Source organism: Chinchilla lanigera, unplaced genomic scaffold (genome assembly GCF_000276665.1).
Source record: "Chinchilla lanigera isolate Chin_1 unplaced genomic scaffold, ChiLan1.0 scaffold00006, whole genome shotgun sequence".
NCBI classification, from domain to species: Eukaryota; Metazoa; Chordata; class Mammalia; order Rodentia; family Chinchillidae; genus Chinchilla; species Chinchilla lanigera.
In genome coordinates, this window is record NW_004955407.1 from 31,561,730 (window position 1) to 31,581,746 (window position 20,017).

The following is a 20,017-nucleotide window of genomic DNA, read 5'->3' on the forward strand; positions in this document are numbered from 1 at the left end:
TTGTTTGATAACCGGATAATATGGGTTGCCCAGAGAGGTTCTTTGTCTTAGCCCTCAGAGAATATAAAATTCTACTAGAGGGTTTTGATCCTCCTGCAGCCCTAAAATCATAGCACTTGTCTGTTTTACTTAAGCCTTCATCATACACTTGTTTGGGAGATTGTGGGCCTGATCAGTCTGCAATAACTAAGGGATAATATTAATGCAGTAGATGGATCATGAGTGGGTAGTGGGTGAATGAATGGATGGGCAGATGGATGAGTAGACAAGAGGATGTTTGAGTAAGTGGATTAGTGTGTAGATGGGACGAATGAATTGGTGAAAAATAGAGACGGGAATAAGTATTAAAATGAGTTACATCACTTAGATTAGTGGATTTCTGGAGGACATGAAAGGGAAAAAAAGGACAAAAAGGGAAAAAAGGGAAAAAAGAAAACTCCCCTAATGCAGGGTGTTTATGTCCAGAAAAAAAGAGAAGGGGAGGGAAGGAGGGAGGGAGGAAGGGAGGAATGGAGAAAGACAAACACTGTGAAAGGTAAGTACTGGGCCTCTGACTTTGGGCACTAACATCTTCTATTAAAGACATCAGTGTTGCTTCCTACAGTAGATCCTAGGAGCAAGGAATTGTGGACCTCAGATGATGGAATCATTGTCTCCAGTTATCAAATGTATATTCATTTGATTCTTTTCCTTTGGTGACTTGATAGGAATTTGACAACAAAATGAGGTGACTATTAAATAAGCGGGCATTGGTACCTAGTCACTCCCTCCACCCATACAGTTGCTTATTATCCTGCTAGTATCCTGAAACCTCCTTGGTAAAGTAATGTAAATATTGACTCTGAAATAGTGCATTATCCTTCCTGTGTGTAGTGGTGCATATCTGTAATCCTTACCGCTCAGGAGGCTGAGGTAGGGAAATTGCAAATTTGAGGGCTGTCTGGGTAACTTAGAAAGACTCTGTCTCAACATAAAAAAGGTGTGTACTCCAGTGGTAAAGTCTCCCTGGGTTCCATCAGAGTGTTGGGGAAAAAAGAGAGTGTGTTCTTAAAAAATAGGGTGTTATCTCCCCCTTCATGTCTTGTTTCCAAGCTTCCAGCTGTGTTGTGCACAAACCATGGAATAGCCATAATCAGTTAGATGAGGCATATTGGAAGGAGGCACGGAACTAATCAAGATGGCATTCACACAGCTCTGTCTCACTCCAGTGGAGCTCATCACTTGCCCAATGTTATACTCTAAATTGTGCCCCCCTAAATTTATGCTGAAACTCCAGCCCTTGGTACTTTAATATGTGACTGTCATTATAGAGTCAACTGAGGATTGAGTTAAACTAGGTCATTAAGGTGGGTTCTAATCCAGTCTAACTGGTGTTCTTATAAGAAGCAAATACTTGGGAGAGCAGGACTCCTGTGTGTGTGCATGTCAGCAGGTGGGACCAGTGGTATGGAAAAGCCAGAAGAAGCAGTGAGAATATGAGCCAGCAGTTGGTAAGTTAGGTGAACCAGCATTGTGCTCCAGCACACATGGGACAGAAGTGGGTGGGCAGGGCCATCATTATAAATCAATCAGCTCAGAGAGAACTCTGGCAGCAGAAGACCAGCCCAAGCCCCCACATCCAGAGGCTAGGATCAGTTCCATATGCAGCACAAATTCTACTGCAAACTTGGCTGGAATACACAGCACATTTCTGGGATCTGACTTGGATATGACCACAGAACTCTAGATACCAGAGGAATTTTACTACTTTTTTTCTCTTTTGTTTGTTTGATTGGTTTTCCTTTTCCTGTCTGGTTGAGGGTTTTTTCCCCCCTTTTCCCACTATTTAGGTTTCTTACCTTTCTTTTTGGTTTCTTCTATTCATCTTCTTTCTCTCCTCAACTATCTCTCTTCATTTTATGATATTTTCATTTGAGTGAACAATGTCTCTTCTCTTTCTGGTTCACTTCAATATCCTTCACTTGCATTCTTTCTCTCCTGTGTTCTTCATTTTCTCAAAACTTGGGTGATTGTTCTTCACCTTCCAGCCTTACTTCTACTATATTTGACCTCATTCATGTCTCTATCTTATCCCTTATCCCCCTCAAATCCTTCCTTCCTCTGCCACCATAAAAGGGGCAAATCACTATGCTAAGGGGAAATCATTGCATACATGTTTCTGGAATATGTTGGATTTTGCTATATAACTGTAGAATCTGCTCCTATGGTTAAAGTATCAGGTTAATAGTTACCACAGTTTGTTAGCAGCTAGGCTGTGCTTGATGCTATTGTTATTGCTAACTGTGCTACTTTAAACAGAATGTCATACCTGTTATAATCAGTTTTTCTCCATTGTATGGTAATATTGTGATTGTCTGGGGTCATAATCATCACCATAATCCAATCCCAAAGGATTGGATACTGGGCCAAATAGATAGAAAGTTCTCATCCTTAAAAAATTGAGAAGGTAGGTTCTTGGAATAGATACAAAGACGAAGAACCACCTACATCTAAAAGACCTCCCTGAGGAACAGACATTTCCTATGGAAGCCTCAAAACTCATGATAAAGCTAGCTACCATAAGAAACCTACAACTATCAACACAGAAAACAAAATAAAATAGAAAATGACAAGATGTAAAAACAAAACACAACTCCAGACCTCCAGCACACCCAGGACAAATCCAGAACACAATGGAATAGAGGATATTGGAAGCTGGAATTTTCTGAAATGATAACAGCAGAAGTGAAAAAAACAAATGGAAGAGGCTATAGGAAAAATAGACTGTCAGGTTAAAAAAAAAGCAACGATGATCAAAATGAAAGATGTTAGAACAGATAGACAAAAAATAAAGGAACATAGGAAAATGATGGAAACCATGAGTGGCTAACATAAGAAAGAAATGGAATACATGAAATAGATTGAAACAGAAAGCAAAGAGATTAAAAGCTCCATTGAAAGTATATGCAATAGATTGAATGGAGGCAAGCATAGAATATCATATCTAGAAGACAGGATTTTGGTTACCAAGCACAAAAGAAAGCTACCTTAAAAATAGCAAGAGACCATGAAAATGCAATCCAGCATCTGCAAGAGCAAAGAAAAACAGTATAAGATTGATTGGAGTCAATGAGAAAGCTGGAGACAGCACAAATGCATAAAAAAAACAGAAGTAGTGGTGGAAACTTCCCAAACATTGATAAAGAATTTGGCATACAAATAAGTGAAACATATAGAACTCCAAATAGCCATGAAGAAAATATATCTGCAACCAAGGCATATACTAATCAAGATTCAAAAAATCCACTACAAGAACAGAATATTAAAAGCTGTTAGAAAAAAGAAATAAATCACCTATAAGGGAAAGCCCATCAGAATCACAACATACTTCTCAACACAAACCCTTAAATCGAAGAAAGCTTAAGTGAGATATTTCAAGACCTAAAAGAAAATAACCTCCAAAACAGTTTGATGTACCCTGCAAAAAGTCAATGTAGAAATAAGATCCTTCCATGACAGAGAACAACTAAAGAAATTCATGAATGCCAAACTAGCTCTCCAAAATTCTCTTAAGTATAGATTAGAATGAGAAAATGAAGACTACAAGCATAAGAACACAAATAGAAAGAAGCTACCAGGCAAGGCAAACAAACAGAGGAGGAAGACAGGAAACCAAAAACAGGAAAATAATATGAGACAGATAAACTAATTCTTATCCATTATTATCATCAATATCAAAAGAAGCAGATTGGCAGAATGGATCAATAAGAAAGATCCAGCAGTATGCTGTATACAAGAAACACATTTAACTAAAAAAGAAATTCACAGACTGAAAGTCAAAGGATGGGAAACAATATGCTGTACCACAGGAACCCAGAAAAGAGCAGGGAAAGCTATTCTATTTGCAGACAATGTGAACTTCAAGCCAAAACTGATCAAGAGAGAAAGAAAAGATCACTACATAGTTGTTAAGGGAAAACTCCAAGAAGAAGAGGTAGCATTTGTGAATATATATGCACCAAACTCTGGTGCATCCAACTACACAAAGCAAATATTAATGAACATGAAAAATCAAATAAGTACTAACACAGTTGTAATATAGGACCTTATATGCCACTGTCACAATTAGATACATCAACCAGACAAAAAAAATCAACAAAGAAATATCAGAACTAAACCAAACTTGTGAAAAATGGACTTAGTAGATGTCTATACAGTGTGCCACCCCACAACATCAGAATACACATTCTTCTCAGCTGCACATGGGATGTTCTCCAAAATAGACCATATGCTAGTCCCTAGAACACATGTAAGTAAATGTAAAGAAACTGAAATTATCTCATGCATATTATCAGAGCATAGTGCAATGAAAATGGAAATCAATGGCAAAAGAAAACTCAAAAACTACATAAACACATGGAAATTAAACAACACCCTCCTGAACAACCAATGGGTCCCAGAGGAAATTAAAGAAAAATTAAACAATATCTACAATTAAACAATAATGCCAATACAACATATCAGAATTTATGGCATGCAATGAAAGGAGCCCTACCAGGAAAATTTACAGACATGAATTCTCACATAAGGAAAACAGAGTGAATGCAAATAAATAACTTAATGTTGAACTTTAAAATTCCAGAAAAAGAACAAATCAAACCCAAACCTCATAGGAGAGGGGAAATGAGAAAGAGCAGAGATTGATGTAATTGAGACTAAGAAAACTGGACAAAGAATCAATGAACTGAAAAGTTGGTTCTTTGAAAGATTAAATAAAATTGGTCAACCCTTAGCCAACCTTATCAAAAAAAGGAAAGACTCAAATTCACATAATTAAGAATGAAAAGGGTGAAGTCACCACAGATCCCACAGAAATCAGATCATCATTACATACTTTGAGAACCTGTATTCTGTAAGATGGAAAATGTAGAAGAAATGGACAGACTCCTGACACAGATGAAATGCCAAAATTGAGTCAAGAAGATAAAAAAAATTCTAAATAACCCAATATCAGTCAATGAAACTGAAAATGTAATTAAAACTTTACAAACAAGAAAATCACAGGTCCTGATGGATTCACTGCTGAATTCTATAAGAAATTTAGAGAAGATCTAATGCTGCTTATGTGGAAACTCTTTCATGAAATTGAAAGGGAAGTAATACTTCCAAAATGATTCCTGGAGGCAAGTATTACCCTGATACCAAAAACAGAGAAAGGCCCAACTAAGAAAGAAAGCTATAGGCCAATCTCCTTAATGAACATAGATGCAAAAATCAGTAGGACACTGGCAAACAGAATGCAGCAAATCATCAAGAAGACTATTCACCATGACCAAGTAGAATTCATCCCAGGGATGCAGGGATGGTCCAACATACACAAATCAATAAATGGACTATACCACCTTAACAGAGCCAAAGACAAAAATCACATGATCATCCAATAGAAGTAGAAAAAATTTTTTGGTAAAATCCAACACCCATTCATAATAAAAATGCTCCAGAAAATTGGAATCAGTGGTCTTTACCTCAATCTGATTATAGCCATTTATGACAAACCAACAGCAAGCATCATACTAAATGGTAAAAAATTAAAAGCTTTCACTCTAAAATCAGGAACAAGATGTTCACTATCACCACTTCTATTCAATATAGTCTGCAAACATTAGCCAGAGCAATTAGATAAGAAAAAGAAATAAAAGGAGCAAGGGATAGGAAAGGAAGAAGTTAAATAATTATTATTTGCAGATGAACATGATTCTCTACATAGGAGACCCCAAAAACTCCACCAAAAGACTTCTAGATTAAATAACCAACTTCAGTAGTGTAGTTTGACACAAAATCAACCATCAAAAATCAATAGCATTCTTATACACAGACAAAAAACTCACTGAGAGAGAAATTAGGGAAACCACACTTTTCATAATAGCTCTCCCCACAAAAATTAAATACTTAGGAATCATTCTAATAAAGGAAGTAAAAGATCTATACATTGAAAATTACAATACTCTGAAAAAGGAGATCAAAAAGCATATCAGAAAATGGAAAGCTATCCCTTGCTCATGGATAGAAAGAACCAACACAGTGAAAATGGCCATACTTCCAAAATTGTTATACAGATTTAATGAAATCCTGATCAAAATACTATTAGTATACATCACGGAATAAAGAAAACATTCCTAAAATTCATTGGAACTGGAAGAGACCTAGAATAGCAAAATCAATTCTCAGAAGCAAAAGTAAGGTGGGAGCATTACAATTCTTGTGTTGAAATTATAGTACAAAGCTACTATAATAAAAACCACATGGTACTGGCAAAAAAGTAGCCCTGGTTATCAATGGAATGGATTAGAAGATACAGAAATAACTCCAGACACACTTAGCCACCTTATCTTTCACTAAGAAGCCAAATACATTCACTGGAAGAAAGAGGACCTCTTTGATAAATGGTGCTGGAAAAACTGACTTTCCACATGCCAAGGACTAAAAGTAGACCCATATATATCATCATGCACCAAACTAAAATAAAAACGGATCAATGATCTAAATATTAAAACAGAAACATTAAATCTGCTGGGAAAGAGAATAGGTGGAACTCTTGAGGACATACATGTAGGCAAGGGGGATCTCATCTTATTAAAAAGCTTCTGCACAGCAAAATAAATCACCAACAGAGTGAATAGACAACCCACAGAATGGGAGAAAACTTTAGCCAGTTGTCCCTCAGACAGAGGACTTATATCTAGAACATATAAAGAATTGAAAAAAATCAGCCCTCCCCATATAAAGATGAGATCAGGCACATTCAGGGTGGTATGGCCATAGACCCTCCCAATTAAAAAAACCAAATCCAAAAATGGGTATCTGAGATGAATACACACTTCTCAGATGAAGAAATACAAACAGCAAATAAATATATGAAAAAAATTTTTAACATCACTGATCATCTAAAAGATGCAAATTAAAGCAACACTGATACTCCATCTTACCCCAGAAAGAATGGCTATTGTCAAGAAATCAAACAATAGCAAATGCTGGCAGGGCTGTGGGGAAAAAAGAACCCTTCTCCACTGTTAGTGGGAGTGTAGACTGGTGGAACCACTGTGGACATCAGTGTGGACATTCCTCAAAAAACTAAGATTAGATGTGCCATTTGACTCACCTATACCCTTTCTGGGTTTCTTCCCAGAAAAACTAAAAGCACCATACCACAACAATATAAGCACACCCATGTATATAGCAGCACAGTTTGTAATAGCTAAATTTTGGAAACAACCCAAATGCCTATCAACTGAGGAACAGATAAAAAAGATGCATTTTTTATACAATGGAGAACTACTCAGCCATAAAGAAGGATAAACTTGAGGCATTTCTAGGTAAATAGATGCAATCTGAGATCACACAGTCAAATGAAATAAATCTGACACACATGTGTAAACATTACATTGTCTCCCTGGTGTGAGAAACTGAACAGGTAAGTAAGGACCAAAATGTACAATAGATACTGTGAAATGGGAAGAAACTGTTCAAAAGGAAAGAGGATCTAGGAAAGGGGAAGGGGGAATGGAAAGAAGGGAAAAGGAAAAAATGATAATGAAGAAAAGCATAAAATGGGAAATAAAGCTTTGTAAATAGGGAAGGGAAGCAGAGTTGAACGGAGCAGAGGGGATTGGGAAAACAGAAAAACTGAAATATATCATGTACAGGTACAAATTCTGTATGATGAGTATGACCATTATGTATATCTAAAATGTACCAATAAATTTAATTTTTTTAAAAAGGAGAAAACACTTCGGTATACAGAAAGAAACACCAGGGGGCTGGGGATTTAGCTCAGCGGCAAAAAGCGCCTGCCTGGCAAGCGCAAGGTCGTGAGTTCGGTTCCTGGTACCGGAGAAAAACCAAAAAAAAAAAAAAAAAAAAAAAGAAAGAAACACCAGGGATTCAAGGACACAGAGAAGAGACCAAGTATGGCCCCAGTGAGAAGGTAGCTGTCTGCTCATCGAGGAGAAAGGACTCAGAAACCCAATCAACCAATGCCTTGATCTGGGATTCTCGTCTCTAGAACCCTGAGGAAATAGATTTGTTGTGTAAGCCACTCAGTATGGTATTTTATTATAGAAGCTCTAGCAAACTAAATACACCCACAGTCCCCAGATATGGAAATAACGCCTGCCCAGTGAGAACAGACAGGCGGTGCATTCAGAACTGGATGCAGTGGGGTGTCAGCCACAGTCGCGGAACCTGGCAGAGGCGCCAAGGCAGGCGAAGGAGAAGGGAGCTGTGTGGTGGGAGAGAGAAGGGACTGGGTGAGCTCTGCGTGGAGGCTGTTGGAGTGCGTGAGCTGGAGGCGCTGAACTTGGAGTAGGAAGTGTCATGTGAGTAGTTTGCAGATCTTACTTGGCTTCTTTCTGGTTGGCCCTGACTTGGAAGTGGGGGCAGCGCTGAGGAAGGCAGAGCCTAGGAAGGCAGAGCCAGGCTCACGGTCTGGTGAGCTCCTGACATGGACTTGGAACCAGAAAGACCAGTGGGACGACTGGGGTGGGAGCTTAATCGTGGGAACGCTGTGCTGGGCATTTATGAAATCTTGATGTGACCCCTGATTCTCCCTCAGGACATAGATTGTCAACATCTTTTTGATCCCCAAACTATATCTCCAGAACAGCATCAGGCACGTTCACTACATACCACAGAAATCTCACATCCAATTCAGTATGTCCCAACCCGGAGCACGCACTCCCTGAGACCCGATCCTCCTGTGTTCTTTCATAGGGTGAAGGGGAGAGATTCTACACCAAAACAACCCCGAAACAAAAAATGGAATTTCATTCATCCCCTTGAGATACTGCATAGCTAGTGTTGTGAGTATTTTTCAAAGTGCTTCTGTGGAATTCTGTTTTACCCTTGGAATTTACTGTAGTTTGGATGTAAATGTCATTAAATGTCATTCAAAGGCCCATGCTTGGAAAGCTTACCCCCAGCCTTTGGCTCTCTTGAGAGGTGATGGCAATTTAAGAGATGGGGTCCAGTGGGAGGTTTTAGGTCATTGCGGTCATGTCCCTGAAGGGATCTGTGGGACCCATTGTCTCTCTTTGCCTCTGATTATTAGAAGACTTTGGTCAGCTGCACATTCTCATCATGATGTACTTCCTCAGCCCAAAGCAACAGGACCCATCAGCCATGGACTGGAACTGATAACTATGACCTCAAACCATCCTTTTCTCTTTATAGATTATCTCAGGTGTTTGTTACAGCAATGGGAAGCTGACCAACACAAAATTCATCTTGTAGAGAAATTTTACATTTGTAAAATTGTTGCAAAGATAGTACAGAGGTTCTCAGATACTCCTCACCCCGTCTTCCCCACTGTTAAAATCACATCATGATCAGACTGGAGTTGTTTGCTTTGTTTGTTTGTTTTTGTAAAGAAATCCACAGAGGCAAAGTGCTCTTCTCACCACATGAGCTACAGGATATCGCTTAGGATGTAAACCCTTATCCTCTCGTCAATTTAAGGTAAAGTTTGCCAGCTCTCTCCACTGGAAAGCTCTTATTTTTCCGTTTTTCAACTCTAGTCTTTAGAAGTAAGTCACTAAATCTAGCTCACTCTCAAAAGCGATGGGGAGGAGATGGATCTTCCCAGACAAGGGGAGCCTATTTATATATATCATGTGAAATTCTTTTTTAAAAAATGATGTGTCTGTTCCCACCTCATGACTTTATTTACATAGCCACATATTTGTGTCAATATAGACTCATGGGTATCTATTTTATACTTTGGGTTATAATCGAATACAGCATTATTTATTTTGAGGTTCAGATTGTTCTAGCTTTGGCCATTGGGAACTCGTTCAGGCTGGCTCCTGGGTCCATTTTCACCCGCCTTTCCCTTTGGTTTTTGAGTACTTCCTTAACTCCTGGCACTACCAGATGCTTCAGGTTCATCTGCTATTTTCTGTGCCCTGACCCTAGAATTAGTTACTTCTCCAAGGAGCCCTCATTTATCATGTTCTTTTGGCTGTTACCAACAATGGCAAATCCCATTCCTTTGTGGATAGATTTTAAAAATATATTAAAAAGAGAAAGTCATTTGGAATCATATCTGGTAAAATAGACTTGCAATCAAGTACATTAAATATCATCTTTCACCAATAATTGTGGGACAGAAAGCAAGCTGCAAGCCAAAGCATTGTCTCTGCTGAAAAGCAAATTATAGCCAGAGTTCTAAAAATAGTAACACTTACCAATTATATTAGTATTTATGCATAAAATAATCTGATCAACTCTGCTTTTGTGGGATGAATCGAACAGGAGCAATGTTACTGATGTTAAGGAAACAAATTAGCATTCACTACTTTTGGTTTTGAACTGGCTGTTTTTTTCTGTATCTCTGCAAAACATAGATGCTTTGGTCCTGGGTCATAATAGAAACCCCATGTTCCATGGTTTTTCTCAAAAACATGCATGCTTTTTATTTTTTCAAGTCTCCCTTGAAGAAGCAGAGCAAATGCCAAGACTTCTTAGTTTAAGTTCATTCAAAATCCTTGGCAAATTTTCACAGAAATGTCCCTGGTGTCGGAGTTTGTGTCTATCTGAACATAACATGTCAGCACGTGCTCACAATTCACTGTCCAGCATGCTGACCCTTTCAACATGTCTCCTGCTCTTGTGAGTGACAAGGCAGCTCCTGTGTGCTCCACTGACAAACCTCTCCTTCCTTGCTTAAACCTTCTGTGACAATGATGACCCCTCACTCTCATGTTTGCCATCCATTTTTGGCTTTTGCTCCAAATGTTCCTTTTTAACATGTCAGATGTCCTACGTGCTCATTGTTTTACTTTGTACAAACTTTGAGACTCTTTGCTCTTGGAACAACCATCACTTTAGAAGCAGTACACTTTTCTCCTGGTGTTGGCAGAAATTCCTGTTCAAATCAGTCTTGGCCTTCCACGGGTCACTCCAGATACGTCTGTGATCACACAGAAGTCCAGGTCAGTGGATGGACAAACAGTCTTGGTCCGAAGAGCTGAAATGTCTATTTTGTCCTTAGAAATATTGTATGTTCTCTAGCAAGGAAGTACCCCAGGAATTCTCTGCAAAGCTTTACTGTGGAGTCCTCATAAAGGACATAATCCACTGCACTACTGCCCAATCTGACCCATTACAATTTTAGCTTGAATCTATTCTCACTCTTTCTCTTCTCATCCAGACTTAGGCAAACATATTGAAAACATGGAAACTGAAATGTATCAAATCAAAATTGTTATCTCCATTTCTTAATGGGGTGCAATTTATCTTGCCCCTCAGCATTCTGGATTTTTCTTCTACAACCTGATGTTAATTTTTCTCCAGCATCACCAGGGCCTTCCTCATTGCCAATAGAATGGGCATTTTTCATTTCTTTCACTGGGTTCTCTTATGGATTTAATTGTGTGTCCACACCTGCTCCTATTCATATGTTGAAGTATTAACCTCCCATGTGACTATAGTTGAAGATATGTTCTTTAAAAAGGTAATGAAGGTTAAATGAGATCATAAATGTAGGGCCCTAAATCCAGCAGGACTAGCGTCCTGAGAGAGAGAGAGAGAGAGAGAGAGAGAGAGAGAGAGAGAGAGAGAGAGAGGAGACCATGTGAACACGCAGTGAGAACACAGCCATCTTCACAAGGACAGAAGCCTCAGGAGAAACCAAACTGTCAGTTTCTTGATCTCAGACTTCCCACTCAGCAGAATCCAGGAAGGGAAGGCTGAGGGTCCCCCATCTGCTATGCTGGGAAGGTAAAGGCTTGAAGATGTGAGTATTATAAGTTTTTCACATTGCTAAGCTATGTTGGAACTTGTGATCTCATCTGTAGCCATCAACTACCTCTCCTACTATGGTGTATGGGCTGTGAATTCCTTTGATTATGGGCCAAGCCACAAGCTGTGGCCTTGGGCCACCAACCCTGTCTCCCAGGACGGTGACTTGGCACCTTAATCTGGCATCGTGTGAGGTTGTGTAATCATCTCTTGGAAAGTCCACACAGGGCCACATATCCTTCTACCCTTTAGTCCTCAAGGTTATCAGGTATGTGGTCTGTGCTACAAGCTCTGAGGAGCTAGAACTGGGCAGGTGTTCTAGGTAGGTGCAGTTTTAGGAGCCAGATTGTTCTGATAAGCAATCCACAGGCTTGAAAGTAGTAAGTCAGAGGGGCTAGAGGAACACAGATGATGTATTTGTGTCTCTGAGGCACATGTGAAAAAGTACCTGTGATTTTCAGATTTGCACTTAGGAAGGAGACTTTAACAAGAGCTGACTCTGAAGGTCTACCCTTCCGTGGCCAGCAGTGGATTTGTCAGGAGAGCATCCGGCTTGAAAGATACAAAGAAGTCTCTTTTACTAGGGCTTCTGAAAGCAAGCTGCACAAGCTAAGTGGCTTAAGCAATAGCAAAGTACTGGCTCACAATTCTGGAGGCTGGAAGTTCAGAGTCACAGTGCCAGCAGGGTTGGTTCCTTCTGAGTGCTGTGAGTGAGGATTGCTGCAGGCCTTTCTTGGTGCTCCTGGAGCCTCAGGAGTTCGTTGGCTCCTAGATGCCGCTGTTCCTCTCTTCATGGCCTCTTCCCTCCGTGCATGTCTGTGTCTGGGGTCCACATTTCTTTTTGTAAGGACATTAGTCATGCTGGGTTAGATCCACCCTGAAAACCTCATCTTAAACCTTCTATAATATGATGCTGTCTCAGCTTGGTTGCCATAACAAAATATCCCAGACTGGGCAGAGGCTGGAGAGTCCACACACAAGGTGTTGGCATGATCAGGTTCTAGTGAGGGCCCTTCTGGCTGCCAACAGCTACCTTCTTGCTGTGTCCTCATGGGAGAGAGAGAAAAAGTTTTGGTCTCTTCTCATACAAGGGCACTAATCCCATCATTGGGGCTCCACTCTTATGACAGTCTTTAATCCTAATTCCTTCCCCAATATCCCACATCCTACTAGACTTATTTTTTGGGGGTTAGGACTTCAAAATATGAATTTGGGTGGGGAATCAGTCAGTTTATAACAGAATTCCTTCTTCAAGTAAGATTTCATTCTGAGGGACTGGGGGTTAGGACTTTTGGGGAGACACAATCCAACCCCAAAGAGTGAGCTAGCTGGAAGATTTGGTCTCAACATTGTTATACTTTTCTTATACAGAAGACCTTTCTCTGGAATTCTGGGAATGGCCAGGGTGAGTGTTCAGGAAAAGCATGGAATAATCTGATGAAAGATACCAGAGCGTCAGTATTGTGATTGAATTTTATAAAAAAGCCTTCTGATAGCTCCACGACAAAGCCACATTAGTCTATTCATGGCGGTGACGTTCTTCCCAGCCCAGGCTATAGTATGAGCAGTGACCAGAGCCTTTTGTTTCCTTGCCAGCAACTGGTGTGTCTGGTTTCAATCTCACTGCTGATTATGGAGATGGTGATTATAATTTCTTGAACAAAAGTGTATTTGCTGCTGTAATACACCGGGAATTTGGTGATGTTGGAGCTACTAAGATATGACTCTGCTTTGATCCGTGAATACAAAAAAAGAGAATCATATTTCTACATGTCACAGAAAAGTAGCAGGGGACTTTATAAAAGTAAGTGCTTTTTTCCCTAGTTGTGATAAGAGACTTCCAGTTGCAAACCCAGAAAAGTAGAAAAAGAAGAAGAAGAAGAAAAAAAAAACGTTACCTAAAAATTCCATGACCTAAAACATATGGAATAACTTCTTCTAATTTTTTCCTGTGTATTCATAAATATGTTTGCACTCTTTTTACATGCTTTAACTTACTTATTTTTAAATTTGATTTTGAAATAATTTTAGATGCACGTACAAGTAGCAAAATGAGTTCAGAAAATTCCCATGAATCTTTCCCCAGTTTCCCCAGTGGTCATTTCTTTTTTAAAATTTGTATTCGCTTTTTATTGTGTTAAAATATTTATAACATAATATTTATCCTTTTTATGTGTGCTACATTCACATTCTGTACAATCATCACCATCATCCATCTCCAGAACCCTTTTCATCTTGCAAAAATTTAAACTCTATACCCCTTAAGCCTTTCCATTACCCCAAGCCCCTCTCCTCCCTGGCCCTGGCAACCCCCATTCTATCTTCTGCCTCTATCAGTTCAATTAATCTCAGTAACTTGCATAAGTGTAACTATACAGTTTTCCTGCTTTCGTTTCTCTTGGGTTATACCTAGGAGTGAGACTGCTGGGTCACTGGTAATTCCATGTTGTGTTTTTTGAGGGACTGCTATACTGTTTTCCATAGCAGCTGCATTATTTTGTATGCCCATCAGCCATGTACAGGAGCTCCAATTTTATCCACATTCTCACCAACATTAGTTATTTTATTTTTTTAAAATGATGGTCCTCCTAATGGATGTGCCCACTGATAATATTGCCTAGTACAGTGACCAAGTTCATATATGTTTTGAGTTGTTTTCTCTTTTTAATTGCTTGTACAGTCTTTGTTGTCACAAACTTTACTTATTGAACAAAATATTACATCACAAAAGCATTTGGAACTGCCTAGAGACTAAAGCCTCTTTCTGATTATCATTTTATCAGGCAGCCTCAAGGGGGCCATGGCTTGGGAGCGACTTCATAAGGAGCAGAGAGGAGCTGCTAGAGTGGCTTGGTGCCATTCGCTGTCCCTTGGGCTGCCAGCCACGCGTGTCACTGGGTTTCCTGTGTCCTAGGTAACTCCCTGAGCCTGATGACCTGGAATTGGGGTGCTGTGGGACACAGGGACTTCCTGAACAGTGCTTGGCATTCCAAGCAAAACTCCAGACTTGGCAATACTAAAGAAAGGGGACAAAAGAGAGTGCTGATTTCTAGTTATTGTTCTTGAGGCTCAAAAGGGAAAATCACAATTTGGGGATTTTTTACAGAGTGAGGTTTGAGGTTATAGGCTGATTGCAAAGTTGCTCCAGTAATAACTACAAGTACCATCAGGACACCAGGGCCATCGGACCTCAGAGCCTCACAGCTGCCCTTGCTGTCCCCACTGGCTAAAAGTTCCTCCACAGAGCAGGACCTTTGCAGGCACACCCTTGAGTCCATAGTCACTAGTTTCTCCTGTCAATTTCCTGCTGTAACAGAGCACTGCGAGCTGTGTGGTCTACAACAATACACACTTCTCTCACAGTTCTGAGGCCAAGGCATCTAAGATTAAAGCTCTTCAACCTGGGCAAGTTGCTTAATCTCCCTGCACCTCACTATGCTTGTCTGCAAAATAACAGCTCCAGGGAACACTCTTGGTGTCTTCACAGATCTCTGAGATCCCCTTCCTCTGTTCTGTGCACCACCCAGCTTGTGTGCTCCTTCCATCTGCTGGTACCTGCAACTTTCTTCCTTAGTCTGATTCTGGGTCTGCCTTGCATAGAAGGGTGTGCAGCCAGAAGTGCCTGGGGTTCACCTCTGCTGGGATAGCCCACAGCCTAGGGCTGATGAGTGTTCTTCAGAAATGAGACAAAGGATACTGGCTTCCCACACTAGGTGTGTACGCCTGGGGCTGCATAGGAAAGATGAACGGTGGTGACTTCGAGGTAGAATAAGCGCCTTGTCCCAGTTTTAGCTCTGAAAGCCCCCATGATGGTTGGTTACAGAGATGCATTAGCAAGATGCAGGAGCCTAAATGGCAACCTTCTTGGTGTTAATCCTGCCTCTGGTATTAATTTAATATCTCTGGACTTGCATGAAGAATATGGAACCTTGCTTTGGAGGATGCTGGGCATCTCTGGAGCCCTCCAAGATTCTTTGCCAGTTTGACTCCTCTGTTTGGCTGCTGATTGCAGCAAGTCTATTGCCAGGCACGTGAGCATCCCAGGCAATGCCCTTCTGCAGTGTGCCTGGTGGGGATGATCCCTGAGGAATCCACATTAGCAAAGCTCTTGGAATCTCTGAATGAAAGGCAGCTCCCACACATCATAATCAGGCACCCAGCAGGTCCCACCTGTGTGGTGCCAAACAGTTCCTGGGCAGACACGAATGGGAATTTCAAGGTGAGGTCTGTGTTTGTGGTCCTCCTTGCTGGCCATAAACACCAGCTTGTAAGTTTCAAAAGCTTGAGGCAAAACAGAACTCTACAGTTTATAAAAGAAGCCCAAGATAGAAGAGTTGGCCAGCATTTCTATTTCACATGGTCCTGTCCGTTTAAAGGTTTTGGTGGATTTCTATCATGCTGGTGGCCAGGGAACTATCCTGTACTGATATGCCTAGAAAATACTTAGAGACTCCTTAACAATGAATGCAAGATTTTCTTCCTCTTCACACTTAGAACCATTGCAAAATTTCCATGAAATCTGCCAGATTCCCTGGGGCAGGATGACCCTCTGACATTTCATATTCCAAGATTCCAAGTCATTTCATGACTTTTGGAGGTAGGATATGGATGGACCAAAGCACAAGAGAGATGCCCTATGGTGCTTCTGTGATGTGGAATGTTCAAGTTCAAGTCTTAACTGCTAGGTCTTTCCTAGTGGAATCAGAGGAGCCTGAGAAAGCAAAAGAATAGGAAATTCCTTCCAGCATATGGAATAAAATCTGTCCTTCAGCAAGTGAAGGGTGAAGAGATCATGTAAACATTCCATCTTGAATATTTCTGTTCTTCGATGATGCTAAGCTGCTTGAGCTTCATTTCAGAGGGAACTCAGCCTCTTAGCTGTACCTCCAAATCCCAACTCTCTGGCAAAGGGAGAAGAGCCACTAACAAGGAAGATGCCTGGCTCTGAGAGTTTATCAGATTCTGGGGGACATGCTAATGGCAGGTGTGGGTGAGGCATGAGAGTTTGGGGAGTCCAAGGCAGGCAGAAAGAGGAGAGTCTGGGCAACATGAGGATGGATAGTTTCCTCCGGCAAAACTCAGGGCTGATTGTTGGCTCTAATTTCTTCAAATGACCACTGGCCAAGAAAAATCACTGTCATCTCACAAGACTGCTTTCCATTATTCTTTCCATAACTCCTAGCTGTCATGCTTTTTATTAAGTCCTCAAATACCTACAACTTTTGCTGGCATAGTAGTATTGTTTTACAGTTATTTTTAAAAACCCACAAACACCCAGAATCAGAGTCATTTATGTTGTGAGCCATATCCAGCGTGTATAATTGGAAAGTCTTCTTATTTGGTATGAGTTGAAATTATATTCTTTAGTTGTTTAAAATTCTCCCCAAAACGTGTATTGTTGGTTTTGATTCCTGCTTCTGGAGTTGCTAGTGAGGTTGACTATCTTATATTTATTGGTCATTTGCAGTGCTTCCAGAGCCTTCTGCCCGTATCTGTATCCTAAACTCTCTCCTAGAATCATAGGGAAATATTAAGGGAAAAAGGAGAAGAGTGTGATAAGGGATAAAAGGGTAAGAAAAGGATAGAAGAGGAAAACGGGTCCCAAACATCCTCCCCATCAAGCGTCTTCCTTTTTTCCTACGACTAAGTTTTCTCCACCCACTTCCATTGTCATCCTCCAAGGTCATGTCTATGCAGATTCCTCTTCTGCTAGAATAATTTATTTTCCCAAGGCCCTTCTTAGTACTCCATACAGAGAGAATGGAACCTCACTTTTTATCCCAACCCTCTCTCAGGTGGAACTTCCTCTAAGGGCAAAGTATAGATGGTCATGAAGGTCCTGTCTCATTTTTAAAAATAAAATAGTAATAGTATTATTTGGTATGAAGCAAAATAAATATTTAAATTCTGGCATTCTGATTCCTTTTGCATGGGAATTCTTAAGGTCAGAGATTGTTTGTGGTTCAGCTTTGACGTAAATATCCAACCTCGTCATATGGGTATTCAGTTTCCTCTTAGTCTCTCTCTCTCTCCTTTTTTTGGATTGGGAATCAAACTCAGGACCTTGCACTTTCCAGGCAGGTGCTGTGAAACTGAGCTGTATTCTCAGCCCTCAATTTCCTCATACAAATATTCAGTCTCCTCCTAGAGCTTCAGGGAACCTCAGAGGGCCCCACTTATGCTGTCTTCTTCCCTTGCCTAAAGGTCAGTGCCACTTGTTACAGCTAGGACCACCCATCCCTGAGTGATGGGTCAAGTTTTCTTTTATATGAGTCTATAATACTTAATCCTTCCCACTGTGTAAGAAACACCCTCGACCTGGTGGTAGCCTTCAAGTCTACCACCCTGAAAACAATTCCAGTGGTCCCCAAATAGAAAGCACACAGACCAAATGAAGATGTTCGAGTCTCATGATTTATGAAGTCAACTTAAAACACAGCAACAAGCAAGCAGCAAGGGCCAGGGTAGGTTGCCATCCTCAGGATTGAATGCAGGTAGGGTGTGAGCATCACCTGCCTTATCCTGGGTTACGTGGTGTGCACACAGACTCTGTCTGCTGCCAGCATCAACCTTCACTGAGCAGGTTAAACAGCAGCTCGGGGCAGAGGTGCCCCGAGTTGCAATGTGGTTGTTCTCTTGAGCAGATATGGGGGCCATTTGCCAACTCTTTGGCTAAACAACTACAGATTTTATCTCCATTTCTTGGGAAGAGCACATGGAGTATAGAATGGGACATACTGGTATAGGGATGATAGGGATGGTACAGGCCAATATAGTGATGATAGGGATGAAGGAACCATCAATTTAGTTGGCTATGGTGGTGCATGCTTATAACCCTGGTACTCTGGGAGGCTGAGGCAAGATGATCAAAAGATCAAGCCTAGCTTGAGCAACTTAGCAAAACACTGCCTCAAAATATAAAAATAAAAAATGTTTGGGGATATAGTTCAGTATAAGCCCTTGATTCAATCCTCAGGACCATCAAAAAAAAAAAAAAAAAAAAAAAAAAAGAAAGAAAATCAACTTAGAAGTGGCATGTGGTATGATACATACCTTGTGAACTTAGTCTTTCTATCCCTTTCAATTTGTAAGTAACACTCTTGCAAGTTTATTATTTTTTTCCCAGTCACATCTCTTATGGGTTACTGCTATGGTTTGTGGTTTCTCCCTTTCAAAAGTCATGGTCTTTTTTTTTTTTTTTTCTGGTTCTGGGAATTGAATCTATAGCCTCACTCATGTTAAGCATATTAAGCATGAGTACTACCACTGAGCTACCCCTACAGCCCCATATGTGGAAATTCAATCCCTATGATGAGATATGATGAAGTAGGTACAGGTGAGGACGTGACTAGTGTAATGCTTTGCTCTGATAAATGGAACACTGTAATCTACTTAGTGACTAACTTTAATGGGTGCTATAGTTAATTGTGATGTCAACTTGAGTGTGTTAAGAAATACCTACCTGGATTAGTGGAGCACAATTCTGGGTGTGTCTGGATGACTGACACACAGATGGCAAACTGAGGAGAGAAGACACACCCTGGATGTGGGTGGCACCAATAGGCTGTAGCCTGAATGGAACAAAAAAGGGAAAGAAGAAGGAAGTCTTCCCCTTTGTTTCTTTGGAGGACCTCTGATCTTCACCATTGCCTTTGAATGTTTGTTTCCAGTTCCTTCAGGTTCCCAGGGCAGACTCTTCAGCCTTCCCATGCAGACCCTCTGGCTTTCTGACATGGTCTTTTCAGTGAGCTCCAGGCCTTCAACTTTCAACTGGATCTTCTGACTCTCCAGTGCACAGATGGCCATTTTGCACTCTTCCACCCTGAATCTATAGATGGCTACTGTAAGCTTACTTAATAAATCCTTTCTATGTCATTATATATATCTGTCAGCAAGAATGCCATCACCAAATGCAGCCCCGCAAAACCTTGACCAAGACTGTTAGCCAAAATAAAACTCTTCATATGAAACTTGCCTAGTTTTTGGTATGCTATTATTAGTGACAAAAAATAAACTAAGACAATTACCAACTTATGATCTGTGCATAACATTTCTTATGAGTTCTGCTTATCTCTCACAAGCTACTTGTTACACATTCACTGTATCTCACCTTATCCTTCTTATACAATCCATTTCTTATCCTCTGTTGAACATCCTCCAATAATATGACTCATTCATGATGTACCTGCTGGTGACTTTCACTTTGGGTGAAATTTCCAAGATTACAAAAAAAAGTCAACCA

At 40.5% G+C, this 20,017-nt stretch overlaps 1 long non-coding RNA gene across 2 annotated transcripts; it reads left to right on the top strand.

The window, feature by feature from the left end:
* Positions 1–8,190: 8,190 nt before the first annotated feature.
* On the top strand, positions 8,191–19,760 carry LOC106146985. 2 transcript variants are annotated; one of them, XR_001231679.1, is made up of 3 exons: positions 8,191–8,354; positions 8,749–8,837; positions 19,446–19,760. It is a non-coding gene; the product is annotated as an uncharacterized LOC106146985 (long non-coding RNA). The 2 variants fall into 2 exon arrangements; XR_001231678.1 differs by lacking the exon at positions 19,446–19,760 and adding an exon at positions 9,405–9,483.
* Positions 19,761–20,017: the final 257 nt, after the last annotated feature.